Source organism: Taudactylus pleione, unplaced genomic scaffold (genome assembly GCF_031769625.1).
Source record: "Taudactylus pleione unplaced genomic scaffold, aTauple2 ptg000504l, whole genome shotgun sequence".
Taxonomy (NCBI): Eukaryota; Metazoa; Chordata; class Amphibia; order Anura; family Myobatrachidae; genus Taudactylus; species Taudactylus pleione.
Window position 1 is genome coordinate 464477 of NW_028284906.1, and position 13203 is coordinate 477679.

General features: G+C 46.3%; 1 pseudogene across 1 annotated transcript in view; it reads left to right on the forward strand.

Moving 5' to 3' along the window:
* Positions 1–13203, forward strand: part of LOC148501725 (uncharacterized) — a 138129-nt pseudogene that overhangs the window by 3005 nt on the left and 121921 nt on the right. Inside the window, exons 2-4 of the transcript XR_015870022.1 lie at positions 1452–1562; positions 8572–8669; positions 8818–9265. The product of XR_015870022.1 is annotated as an uncharacterized LOC148501725 (transcript). The remainder of the gene's footprint in view (positions 1–1451; positions 1563–8571; positions 8670–8817; positions 9266–13203) is intronic.

Here is a 13203-nt window from a genome sequence, read left to right on the forward strand (position 1 = left end):
AAATGCCTATTCGCACTACTCGCAGCGGAGGGGAGCGAATTGACTGGCAAATGAGATTTGCGAGAAATGCATGAAAATGTGGGGAGACCATCCTGGACCCCTCAAAATGGATAATTTCGTTAGCAAGACTGTATAGACGGCTGTTTGTGGCCATTAGGAAGTTACTGTATGTTTTAAAATGGTGTCAAATGGCTGATTTGTGCTTTTTTTTTTTTTAAATGCAAGAAAATGATTTAAAACAAGCTTTTTTCGTTTAATCTCAAACGAATGAAATGAAAAATGCAAAAAAAGTAGGAAAAAGGGTGATTTTGGGGTACTTTGAGGGTACATTGAAAAATGGAAAACAAATTATATAAACAATTATTTTTCAACGTAAAAAATATTGTAATTAACTTTGGGGTGCCTAAACTAACGGAAAAGTTTATTTTGGGGTAATTTAAAGATATTTTTTTTTTTATTATCCCAAAAAATTACATGTAATTTTTGGAGTAACTACTTCAAATGAAAACTTCCAAATGCCTAAATAGTCATTAGGGGGGTGTACAAGGGGTTCAGCACAGTGTCCCGACATTTTAACCTTTAAAATAAAGATTTTCCTTTCCATCTCTCACCCTCAGGGAGTTGCGATTGTAAAGTTGCGAATTCAGTCTCAGTGATCAGTGCGAGCTGCTAATTGAATTGCAAAATTAATTCGCTATTCGAATTCGAAGTGATAATCGCAACTCGCAATTCGCACCCAATAGGATTGACCCCCATAGTTTGAATGTTAGACTAAAGGGAGAAAGCTTTGACAAGCAACACAGAAGTCCTTCACACCTGGATAACAATGCTATTTAGGAGTAATTGGCAGTGGATGCAGCTGTATTCTGACTGTTTGGATGTGGTATATTAGGAGTGACTTACAGGACAGAAATCAGTATAGCTTCCCAAATCACTGCGAATTCAGAAATCATTGCCGAGCAGCAATCTCTGCAGACCAACGGAAATGTGCTTGAAGAAAATCAGTAACTGTCAGTGCAGGTGCAGTGTGACAGTTGGAAGTAAATAGTAACGGTCAGTGCAGGTGCAGTGTGACAGGTGATCCTCTAACTCCTCTCCCGTTGGTTATGTATCCCACTGGTACATATCAGCCTGTGCCTTGAGATCAGTGCTGTTTTAGGCACTGGAAGACATCCTGGGCGAACTTGCTCAAACCAATATTTGAAATTGGAGACTCCACGGCCTACTTGGTGGGCACCATGTTAGGCCTCCATGGCCCTGACGACCTTCAGACTTATCCAGAAACCTAATCCTGATCAAACTACACCACCATGCCAAATTTAGTGGAACTAGGTTCAGGTTTAGAGCAGCTGTAGTTAGTCTTCCACACTGATATTCTTCTATTTTTACTTATGTCTTGTATAATTTATTGGTAATCATGTGTTATTTTATTGTTTTGTGTGTTTTATAAGTTAAAGAAATGACTGATCTAAAGGCAGAAGATATAGCGGGAGAAAAGGAGGCGTATATGATGGGTAGTCAGCAGTTTAAAGTGGAGGAAATCCCTACATGTATCAGCGCAGGTAAGTAATAATCATTTATTAATGAAGAGTCACATTATCTTCTTGTTCAGTCACTACAGCAATCTCTTATCATGCACCCTCCTCTGTCAGTACAAACTAATGAGGGAAATGTATCTGCCCAGTTGGGCAGATACTCATTCTCTCTCTCTCACATTGTGTCACTGTGTGCTACCAGCACAGAGATCTGACCAGTCTCCTCTTCACACTCCTTGGTGTATCTCACACATAAGGAGCCATCAGTCCCTATTATACTCCTGCCCTCCCCCTCACATCATGTCACTGTGTGTTACCAGCCCAGAGATCTGACCAGTCTCCTCCTCACACTCCCTGGTTTATCTCACACATAAGGAGCCATCAGTCCCTATTATACTCCTGCTCTCCACCTCACATCATGTCACTGTGTGTTACCAGCCCAGAGATCTGACCAGTATCCTTCTCACACTCTCCGGTGTAGCTCATATTTTCGAAACCATCCCGGGACCTCAGTGCGAAGGGGGATTAAGTCCGTTGGCTGCAGCGGTGCAGGGAGTGTTACTGTATTCGGGAGTCTAGTCCTAGATGCAGTGATATGAGCTATAGAACGGGAGCCTTGCTCACAATACCCCACCACTGAAAGAGTTCTGCTACAGCACTAGCCCCTGGGGTTTGTTTGGTATGAAAGTCTGATACAAGTGTAATATTTAAAAATGAGAGATATGGTAAGAACTTACCCTTGTTATCTCTATTTCTTCGAAGTCCATAGGTTCCACAGGGTTGACCTTGGGATATAGCTGGATGTGGATCCACTGGAACCAGGCAGTTAAAAGCTTTATCTCCCAGGATGCACTGGGTCCATCCTCCTCTATACCCGCCCCCAAGCCACAGGCACCTCAATTGGTAAGTAGCCAAGGCCGGAGGAGGACTGGAACACACAAGAACCATACTCACAGAAAACGAGACGGAAAACTGGTGGCCAGTAACACAGCCCATATAAAGCCAGGTACATCAGGGCTGGTACCCTGTGGACCTTATGGACTTAAAAGAAAGAGAGATAACTGGTAAGTTCTTTCCATATCTCTCATTTTCTTCTTCGGGGTCCATAGAGGGTATATAGGGTTGACCTTGGGGATGTCCCAAAGCAGTCCAATTAAGGGCAGGGACACTCCTGCGCTGAGAGGAGATTCCAGCGAGGTGTTAAAAGCATAGAACCTCAGAAAGGTCTGGATGGAAGACAACGTGGCCGCCTTACACAGCTGAACAGCCGTGGCGCCACGGCGAGCTGCCCACGAGTAGAATAAGCCTTAACAGAGGCTGGAACAGGCAGGCCCGCCTGTGTATAAGCCTCAGAAATAGCCAAACGAAGCCATCTAGCTGAAGTTTGTTTATTAGCCAACCATCCCCTCTGAAATGCAAAGAGTTCCGAAGGGAACTGGTCCGGTCCACATAAATTTTGAGAGCATGGACCACTTCCAAGGAGGCCTCACCAGCCGAGAGGTCTGGTGACCGAAAGGCCAGTACAACAATCTCCTGATTAATGTGGAAATTAGAAACCACTTTAGGTAGAAAACTTGGACAAGTGCGAAGTGCCACCCTGTCCTGGTGAAATATCAGAAAGGGAGGATGACAGGGAAGCGCCCCCAATTCTGATACCCTCCTGGCCAAAGCAATCGCCAGGAGAAAGAGTCTTTTCCAGTCGCTATCCTTCGCTGGAACCATACAGGTAGTGCAGAAACATGAACTTTTAAGGAGACCAGGCGTAAGCTGATATCCAAACCAGACTGAAGGAACGCCAAAATACTACAAGCACAAAACACTTGAGGATCATAATTTCACGTGCCACACCACTGAAAATAGGTATGCCACACTCTGTGGTAGATCCTGGCTGTGGCAGGCTTGTGAGCTAGAGAAGCCCTTGGACTTTAAGATGGATGTCTCAAGAGCCAAGCCGTCAAAGACAGACGACCCAGATCTGGGTAAAGGCAGGAACCCTGAGACAACAAGTCCAGACATAGAGGCAGCAGGAACGGAGTGTCGACGGAGAGACTCCGAAGATCTGAGTACCAAGGATGTCTGGGCCAAGCCGAAGCCACCAGCAGAATAGTGCCGCCGTCCTGCTTGAGTTTCTGAAGAACTCGAGGAAGCAGTGATATCTGAGGGAATAGATACGCAAACTGGAATGTCCACCTCACCGGCAGAGCGTCCACCAAGCTTGCTTCGGCATCTCTTGTTTTGGACCCGTACACTGGCAACTTGTGATTGTGATGGGAGGCCATGAGGTCCACCTCTGGCAGGCCCCATTTATCCACAAGAAGTTGAAACACCTCTTGGTAAAGAGACCATTCCCTGGGATGCACGTTGTGATGGCTGAGGAAGTCCGCCTCCCAATTGAGGACTCCTGGAATGAACACTGCCGAGATGGCTGGAAGGTGGCAGTCCACCCAAGACAAGATGCGTGACACCTCTGTCTTCGCTGCTCAACTGCGAGTGCTCCCTTGATGGTTGATGTACGCCACCGCTGTGGCATTGTTGGACTGAACCTGCACGGCTTTTCCTTCGAGAACGTGACTTGACAACTGGAAGACCCTGTACACTGCCCGAAGTTCCAGAATGTTGATCAGGAGAATTGCTTCTTCCGCTGTCCAATGGCCTTGAAGTGAAAGTGGACCTGTCTCTGCACCCCAACCCTGGAGACTGGCATCTGTTGTCAGAAGATCCCCTGGTGAGATGTCTGAAGCCACGAGTACAGAGACAGGCGCACCTCCGGAGACAACACCAGCATCTGAGTCCTGATCCGGTGTGGTAACCCGTTCCATTTGGAAAGAATTCGCCCCTGCAGGGGCCTGGAATGCAACTGGGCATATTTCACCATGTCAAACACAGACACCATGGAAACTAGAACCCGCATTGCCAAGTGAACTGACACCCGACAACTGTTCAGGGAACTGTGTACCCGCAGTTGTAGGGAGGAGATCTTTTCTGGGGTTAGAAAGATCCTCTGCTGATGAGAATTCAGAAGGGCTCCCAAATGAACCATCCTCTGAGGGAATTAGGGAGGACTTTTTCCAATTTACCCGTGCGCTTGCAGACAAGCGATCGTCAGGTGTAGATGTCGTAGAAGTACCGCCAGCAAAAGGAGGTCGTCGATATATGGCAGAAGCCCTATACCTTGGCTCCGCAGATGGGCAGCCATGACAGCCATCCTTGGAGCTGTGGAGAGGCCAAAGGACAGCGCCTGAAACTTGGAAGTGTTGATGCCGTATAGCAAACCGCAGATACCACTGGTGTGAAGGCGCTATGGGAACATGAAGGTAGGTGTCCTGGATGTCCAGGGAGACCATGTAGTCCCCAGGTTCCATATCCAGAATGATGGAACGCAAAGTCTCCATCTTGAATCTGAGCACTCTGAGGAACTTGTTCAGAGATTTCAGATTGAGAATAGGCCGATGAGACCCATTGGGTTTCTGAACCAGAGTAGTAACCCGTCCCGCGCTAAGAAAGCGGAACTGGAACAATGACCCCTGCTTTCAGCAAGGACTCTATGGCTCCCCGAATCTGCAAGGCCTTGGTTTCATCCAGAAGAGGACTCGTAAAGAAAAACTGGTGGGGAGGTCTGTGACGAAAGGAGAGGACGTACCCCTAGGAGACCACTCGTACCCAAGCATCCGTGGTTGTATTGCACCAGCACTGGGCGAATTGAAGAAGTAGGCCTCATACTCTGGGATCCCTCAGAGGGAGGCACATCCCATCAGGCTGAGGGTTTATCCTCTGGCTTGGAAGTAGGGTGTGTAGTGCTCCAAGCTTGTTTCTTAGGCTTAGGGGTTGACTTGGCTGCCGATTGTCTAGGGAAGGGCTGACCTTTGGACTTCCCTGAGAATGAAAGGACCGAAATGCAGAGGTCCTAGCCTTTGAAGGCGCAGCTGCCAATGGCAGAAAAGCTGACTTAGACTTCGCCAGGGTGTCTACAATTTTGTCCAGGTCTGGGCCAAACATTATCTCCCCATTGAAGGGCAAGGCCTCCAGGCCCTTTTTTGAATCGGCATCCGCCCTCTAGGAGCGTAACCACAAAGAGCGGCGAGCAGACACAGCTGCGGCCGAGACTCTGGAGGTCAGTAGACTGGCATCCAAAGCCGCCTCACCAATATAGGCAGCGGCATCTTTCATCTGTCCCACTAAACCTATCTGAGCCTTAGGAGCTTCCTCCAGGGAAAGTATGCTCCAGCACATTGGCCCAGCTCTCAATGGCCTTCGTCAACAAGGAGATAGCCATGGACGGACGGGCCACAGCCCCTGAGAGAGAATAGATTGATTTCAAGCAAGTCTCCACCTTCCTGTCCGTGGAATCTTTTAGGGATGAAATGGAAGGCATAGGCAGTGTAGCACTCTTCATTAAGCGAGTAACGTGAGAATTACCGCAGGCGGAGATTCCCACTTTTTGCAATGACTTGCAGGAAACGGATAACTGGAAGCTAAACGTTTTTGCGGCTGAAACCTCTTACTAGGTGATTGCCAGGCCTCCGCCATGTGGTCTTTTAGCTGGTCAGAGAGAGGAAAAACTGCTGAAGTCACTTTTGCCTGTATGAAATTTGGGTATTTGGACTTAGGGGCCAGGACGTCATCCTCTATGTCAAGAATGGATCGAACTGCCCTTACCAATGCTGGCACATTAATAGAAGATTTAGGTTCCACCTCCCAGACAGGGGAATACGATTCAGATCCCTAAGGCATTTCCCCATCATCCGAAGACGCGTCCGTATCTGACAGTTGCGTAGACTGGGATGACATAAGCTGCCTTCTGAGGCTTTTCACTCCATAGTATGGTCTGAAAGGCTGAAGAAGAGGCCGCTAAACTCTGGACTGAACTAGAGAACACATCCACCCAAGGAGGCTAACCACCTTGCGGAAGTCCCTGGAAGTGAATAACAGACTGCTGAGACACCGGAGGAGACTGCATATAGAGCGGTAACCCCTGATAGGGAGTAACAGTCTGCGGCCCAGTAGTAGACTGCAATAACTGCGGAATACACTGAGAGGGGAGGATGGCTGTTTGGGGTAACCCCATATGGGGGAGAACGGCCGGGACCACCAGGCGATGCGCGATGGAGGCCGGCACCTGAGAAAACACCGCCCAAGGAGGGTCCTGTCCCATAGTTGGGGCGGGTTGGAGGGACCAGGCTGCTGATAGCACCTCACACACAGCCCATCCTGCGATAAATTCTCCTTACTGACCCCTGTAACGCAGCGCCTGCAGGAGTAGGAGCAGTGAAAGGGATAGGTATAGACTGACAGTATTTAGAAATGCCTAGTCAGTCAGCACTAGCAAAAGTCACATACAATGCAGAAAGTAATACTGCACCTTGTCACTATAATCAGCCTGCCCGGATTCAGAGTCTGGGAGGGCTATAGTGCTGCATACACTGTCCCTGCAGGGAAGAAGGATACAGGGGGTCCGGTCCACGCAAAGCCTGGGAGATCTGCGCTGCCACTATAGACAAAGATGGCCACCGGAGAACTCAGAGGGGGTGTGGCTATAGAGCAGTAGTTCAGTGACGCCAGACCTGAGCAGAAAGGTGGGCTGAGCTGAGGGGAGGAGCCGCTAAACAGGGAAGGCTGCCTCCCCTGGCTATTAACAAGTTGCCTGCATAAATACACAGATCACCGCAAGCGGTGACCCGCGACCTTACCTGTCCCCGTCGATCCGGCAGCAGTCCTGGGAGCCCACAGAGCCCGGCTAGCACAGACTCTGGGGTCCCGCCGTGATCCCCAGATCTGTAGTGGCGGCGCAGCGCCGGCGGGGTGACGGAGCGGCAGCTTGGACAATCCAATGCTGCCGCTCTGAAGAGTTTAAAAGTAAAGAAGAGACTAAAACTCATAAAATTAAAAAGTAGCTTAGTTGCTGCTAATCAGCCCCCCCTGCGCTAACGGTGACCCGACCGTCCGGGCACCATCTTCAACTGAGGTGCCTGTGGCTCGGGGGCGGGGTATAGAGGAGGATGGATCCAGTGCATCCTGTGAGCTAAAGCTTTTAACTGCGTGGTGCCTGTGGATCCAGATCCAGCTATACCCCAAGGTCAACTCTGTGGACCCCCTATGGAAGAAAGTATCATTGCACTTACCTCTTCCCAGGTGGTCTATGGGGATTTGGATCCCTTTTTGGGCTGCTGGTCTTCCCCCTCCCAGGGAATCAGAGTGGCCTCCCATGCAGCCTCCTGCAGTGACATGAGGAGATGCAGGGAGAGCTAGCCAGCACAGCCACCTGATTGTTTTCTTGAAGCACCAAGGAGATGACACTCTGTGGCCAAGAGGCTGCTGTCTGGGGATCTTTTCTCCCTGCCTCTGGGCCCAAATTCAGGGTAGTTTCCATGCAGAATTCTGGAAGTAAATTTTTAGTGGTCACCCACAGATTTGCTGGCACCTGGGCTACTGTTTAACTTATTGTTTGGCGTTTCTCCTGGAAGCTCTTTAGGTATTTTTCTCTGATATCTGGATATGGGGATCTTAGACAGACAGTCTCACAGATCCGCCCTGTCACACTGCTGGGGATGTGAGGACCCTAGACATAATGTCACAGATCTGCCCTGTCACACTGCTGGGGATGTGGGGACCCTAGACATAGTGTCACAGGTCTGCCCTGTCACACTGCTGGGGATGTGAGGACCCTAGACGTAATGTCACAGGTCTGCCCTGTCACACTGCTGGGGATGTGAGGACCCTAGACATAGTGTCACAGATCTGCCCTGTCACACTGCTGGGGATGTGAAGTACATTGTACCATATCTTTTGTGAAAATTTAAAAATGAACACTAATGATATATATTTATTCCCTGATATAAAGAGCTTTGACATTTCCCATTGTTCCAACCTGTTTATTGAAACATTTATGAGATGCCTCCTTATATACTTGTTAAATGCACCATAGGGAGTCATACCTAGAGAGCTTTCCCCATCCAATATAAATGGTTAGGTTACTGTACACACATCACCTGATAATCACGTATATACAATGTACTCAGTCACTGTGTGTCTCCTACAGACGGCCCCATTAACAGAAATACACCAGAGAGATGGCCCCGTCCTCTGTATTCCCAGGATTGTACAGTGGTTAATCACAGGACCCCACAGGAGGATCAGGTAATATAGGCTCTTCCTGAAGATTGCAATACCAAAGTGACTTTTCATGAATTAATCTGCATCTTGCATGCTGATATTTTACTATTCTAATATTTATTCTGATCTAATTTACTGACATTATTAAAGTGTTATTTTGTGGGTAATTTAGGATGAAGACCTGATTTGTATTAAGGAACAAGACATACAGGGAGAAGAAGAGACTTATGTGACTGATATGAAAATAGAAGATATAGAGGGAGAAGAAGAGACGTATGTGACTGATATGAAGGCAGAAGATACAGAGGGAGAAGAAGAGATGTATGTGACTGATATGAAGGCAGAAGATATAGAAGGAGAAGAAGAGACGTATGTGACTGATATGAAGGCAGAAGATACAGAAGGAGAAGAAGAGATGTATGTGACTGATATGAAGGCAGAAGATACAGAGGGAGAAGAAGAGACGTATGTGACTGATATGAAGGCAGAAGATATAGAGGGAGAAGAAGAGACGTATGTGACTGATATGAAGGCAGAAGATACAGAGGGAGAAGGAGAGACGTATATGAGGGGAGATCAGCAGAGTAAGGAGGAGGAAATCCCTACAGATATCAGCACAGGTGAGTAATAAACGCTTATTACAGAAAATAGACATATTCTCATTGCTCAGTCACTACAACAATCTCTTATCCTACACCCTCCTCTGTTAGTGAGCAATTTGTTAATTTGTAAATCTAATTAGAGGTGGGTACTGCAGATTCATCCACAATTTACACGAGACATGGAAAGTGCAATCAGACCGTGAGAGCATGTAGTTTGTCTTCAATGAGTGTAATATATTACTCCACACAGACTCCACCCACTGCGATGAATCAGTGCTCTGAGAAAAGTCAGATGAGTGCATGGTCTATCTCAGTAGATGTTTCATGCTGACTCATTTAGTAGTTATCGTGCAGTTTCATCTGAGGAATAACGTGAGAGTAAATCGTTACCTTTTAAATGCCCTCATACACCATTTAATGTGTGTGTATATAGAGAGAGAGTAATAAGACGAGAAGGTGTTTATAGAGTATAAAATAAAACACCAAATGATGGTAGTAATAAAGGTATTGTGGTACTCCATATCTGGAATACAGCCCAGCACTAAGGATAGAGAGGACTTATGGGGTAGTAATATAGAATTTTCTATATGATCCCTGGGGAAGTTTTTCACATGAAACGCATTGGTGGTTCCTTTTCATCTTCCAAAGGCTCCCTCAGCCAGGAACGACCACTGCAGCTGTTGGATCACCGATTCTGTAGGATTTGGGTGAATTATATTGATTGATTCGCTGTTTGTATAGCTTTATATTATACGTGTTTTGAATCCTATATTTTCATATGTAAAATTCCAAATTACTACAACCTGAGTATTCTCTGTGTGCTTGGTGCTGGGCTGTATTCCAGATTTAGAGATCATTAAAAGTGGTTAAGGTGTCCAAGGGGATGAATTTATCCTGATTTCTATTACCCATGAGTGGAACCTTACTCAGATAAGCATATCCTATTTCTTCTTCGGGGTCCATAGGAATTACCCTGGGGTATATAGTTGGATCACATCCAATGCACCAAACGGCTAAGCTTTGGGGCTCCCAGCATGCACTGTTCCTCGTCCCTATATACCTCGTCCCTAGCCACAGGCATATTCAGTTGTTTCATTTATGTTCTACCTTAGTTTTCTAACTTCAGAGTTTAGCGGTACCAGGCGCCATGGAAGATGATTGTACCACGACTCCTACTGCCTCCTAACGGCGTCAAGACACTAGCATTGCTATATGCCCTGAGGTTCTTAACAGGCCTCAGCTTGGCTTGACTAGCGTCATCCGCTGAGGTCCGGGACTGCGGTCGGGGCACGGAGATGTCAGGTAAGTGGTTCCTCTTGGGGAATCGTGTGCAAAGCAGTCCGCCTCCGGTATTAAAACACGTCCAAGGCGGCTGCGGGTGAAGGTCTCGTATGACGTTTCATCACTAAGGCGGCCGGGGCCATATCGTCTGTCGCCGGGACGGGTGGTAAAATGCACTATAGGGCACACAGTCACTGTGAGGTCAGCATACCCGGCCGTCAAAAATCGCAGCCTAGGGGATATAGGCGCTCCCCCGGCCGCTCCTCCCCCCAGATGTAAACTTCCGGTATGGATTCCTGCGTCTGGTCTGCTATAATTGACCACCTCATGTGTGAGACTCGTGCAGTATAGAGTTTGTCCGTGCACTAGCTGCTGTGTGTATACTGTGTATGTATGTATTGTATGTGACTGTATGCTAGCTGCTGTATGTACACTGTGTATGTATTATATGTGACTGTAATGCTAGCTGCTGTGTGTATACTGTGTATGTATGTATTGTATGTGACTGTATGCTAGCTGCTGTGTGTATACTGTGTATGTATGTATTGTATGTGACTGTATGCTAGCTGCTGTGTGTACACTGTGTATGTATGCATTGTATGTGACTGTAATGCTAGCTGCTGTGTGTACACTGTGTATGTATGCATTGTATGTGACTGTAATGCTAGCTGCTGTGTGTATACTGTGTATGTATGCATTGTATGTGACTGTATGCTAGCTGCTGTGTGTACACTGTGTATGTATGTATGGTATGTGACTGATGCTAGCTGTTGCTGTGTGTACACTGTGTATGTATGCATTGTATGTGACTGTATGCTAGCTGCTGTATGTACACTGTGTGTGTATGTATGTATTGTGTGTGACTGTAATGCTAGCTGCTGTGTGTACACTGTGTATGTATGCATTGTATGTGACTGTAATGCTAGCTGCTGTGTGTATACTGTGTATGTATGTATTGTATGTGATTGTATGCTAGCTGCTGTGTGTACACTGTGTATGCATTGTATGTGACTAATACTAGCTGCTGTGTGTACACTGTGTATGTATGTATTGTGTGTGACTGTATGCTAGCCGCTGTGTGTACACTGTGTATGTATGTATTGTGTGTGACTGTATGCTAGCCGCTGTGTGTACACTGTGTATGTATGTATTGTGTGTGACTGTATGCTAGCCGCTGTGTGTACACTGTGTATGTATGCATTGTATGTGACTGTATGCTAGCTGCTGTGTGTACACTGTGTATGTATGTATTGTGTGTGACTGTATGCTAGCCGCTGTGTGTACACTGTGTATGTATGTATTGTGTGTGACTGTATGCTAGCCGCTGTGTGTACACTGTGTATGTATGCATTGTATGTGACTGTATGCTAGCTGCTGTGTGTACACTGTGTATGTATGTATTGTATGTGACTGTATGCTAGCTGCTGTGTGTACACTGTGTATGTATGTATTGTGTGTGACTGTATGCTAGCTGCTGTGTGTACACTGTGTATGTATGTATGTATTGTATGTGACTGTAATGCTAGCTGCTGTGTGTATAATGTGTATGTATGTATTGTATGTGATTGTATGCTAGCTGCTGTGTGTACACTGTGTATGTATGTATTGTATGTGACTGTAATGCTAGCTGCTGTGTGTACACTGTGTATGTATGTATTGTGTGTGACTGTATGCTAGCCGCTGTGTGTACACTGTGTATGTATGCATTGTATGTGACTGTATGCTAGCTGCTGTGTGTACACTGTGTATGTATGTATTGTGTGTGACTGTATGCTAGCTGCTGTGTGTACACTGTGTATGTATGCATTGTATGTGACTGTAATGCTAGCTGCTGTATGTATACTGTGTATGTATGCAGTGTATGTGACTGTAATGCTAGCTGCTGTATGTATACTGTGTATGTATGCATTGTATGTGACTGTATGCTAGCTGCTGTGTTTATACTGTGTATTTATGCAGTGTATGTGACTGTAATGCTAGCTGCTGTATGTATACTGTGTATGTATGTATTGTATGTGACTGTATGCTAGCTGCTGTGTGTACACTGTGTATGTATGCATTGTATGTGACTGTATGCTAGCTGCTGTGTGTACACTGTGTATGTATGCATTGTATGTGACTGTATGCTAGCTGCTGTGTGTATACTGTGTATGCATTGTATGTGACTGTATGCTAGCTGCTGTATGTACACTGTGTATGTATGCATTGTATGTGACTGTATGCTAGCTGCTGTATGTACACTGTGTATGTATGTATTGTATGTGACTGTATGCTAGCTGCTGTATGTACACTGTGTATGTATGCATTGTATGTGACTGTAATGCTAGCTGCTGTGTGTACACTGTGTATGTATGCATTGTATGTGACTGTATGCTAGCTGCTGTGTGTATACTGTGTATGTGACTGTATGCTAGCTGCTGTATGTACACTGTGTATGTATGCATTGTATGTGACTGTATGCTAGCTGCTGTATGTACACTGTGTATGTATGCATTGTATGTGACTGTATGCTAGCTGCTGTGTGTATACTGTGTATGTATGTATGTATTGTATGTGACTGTATGCTAGCTGCTGTGTGTATACTGTGTATGCATTGTATGTGACTAATACTAGCTGCTGTGTGTACACTGTGTATGTATGCATTGTATGTGACTGTATGCTAGCTGCTGTGTGTA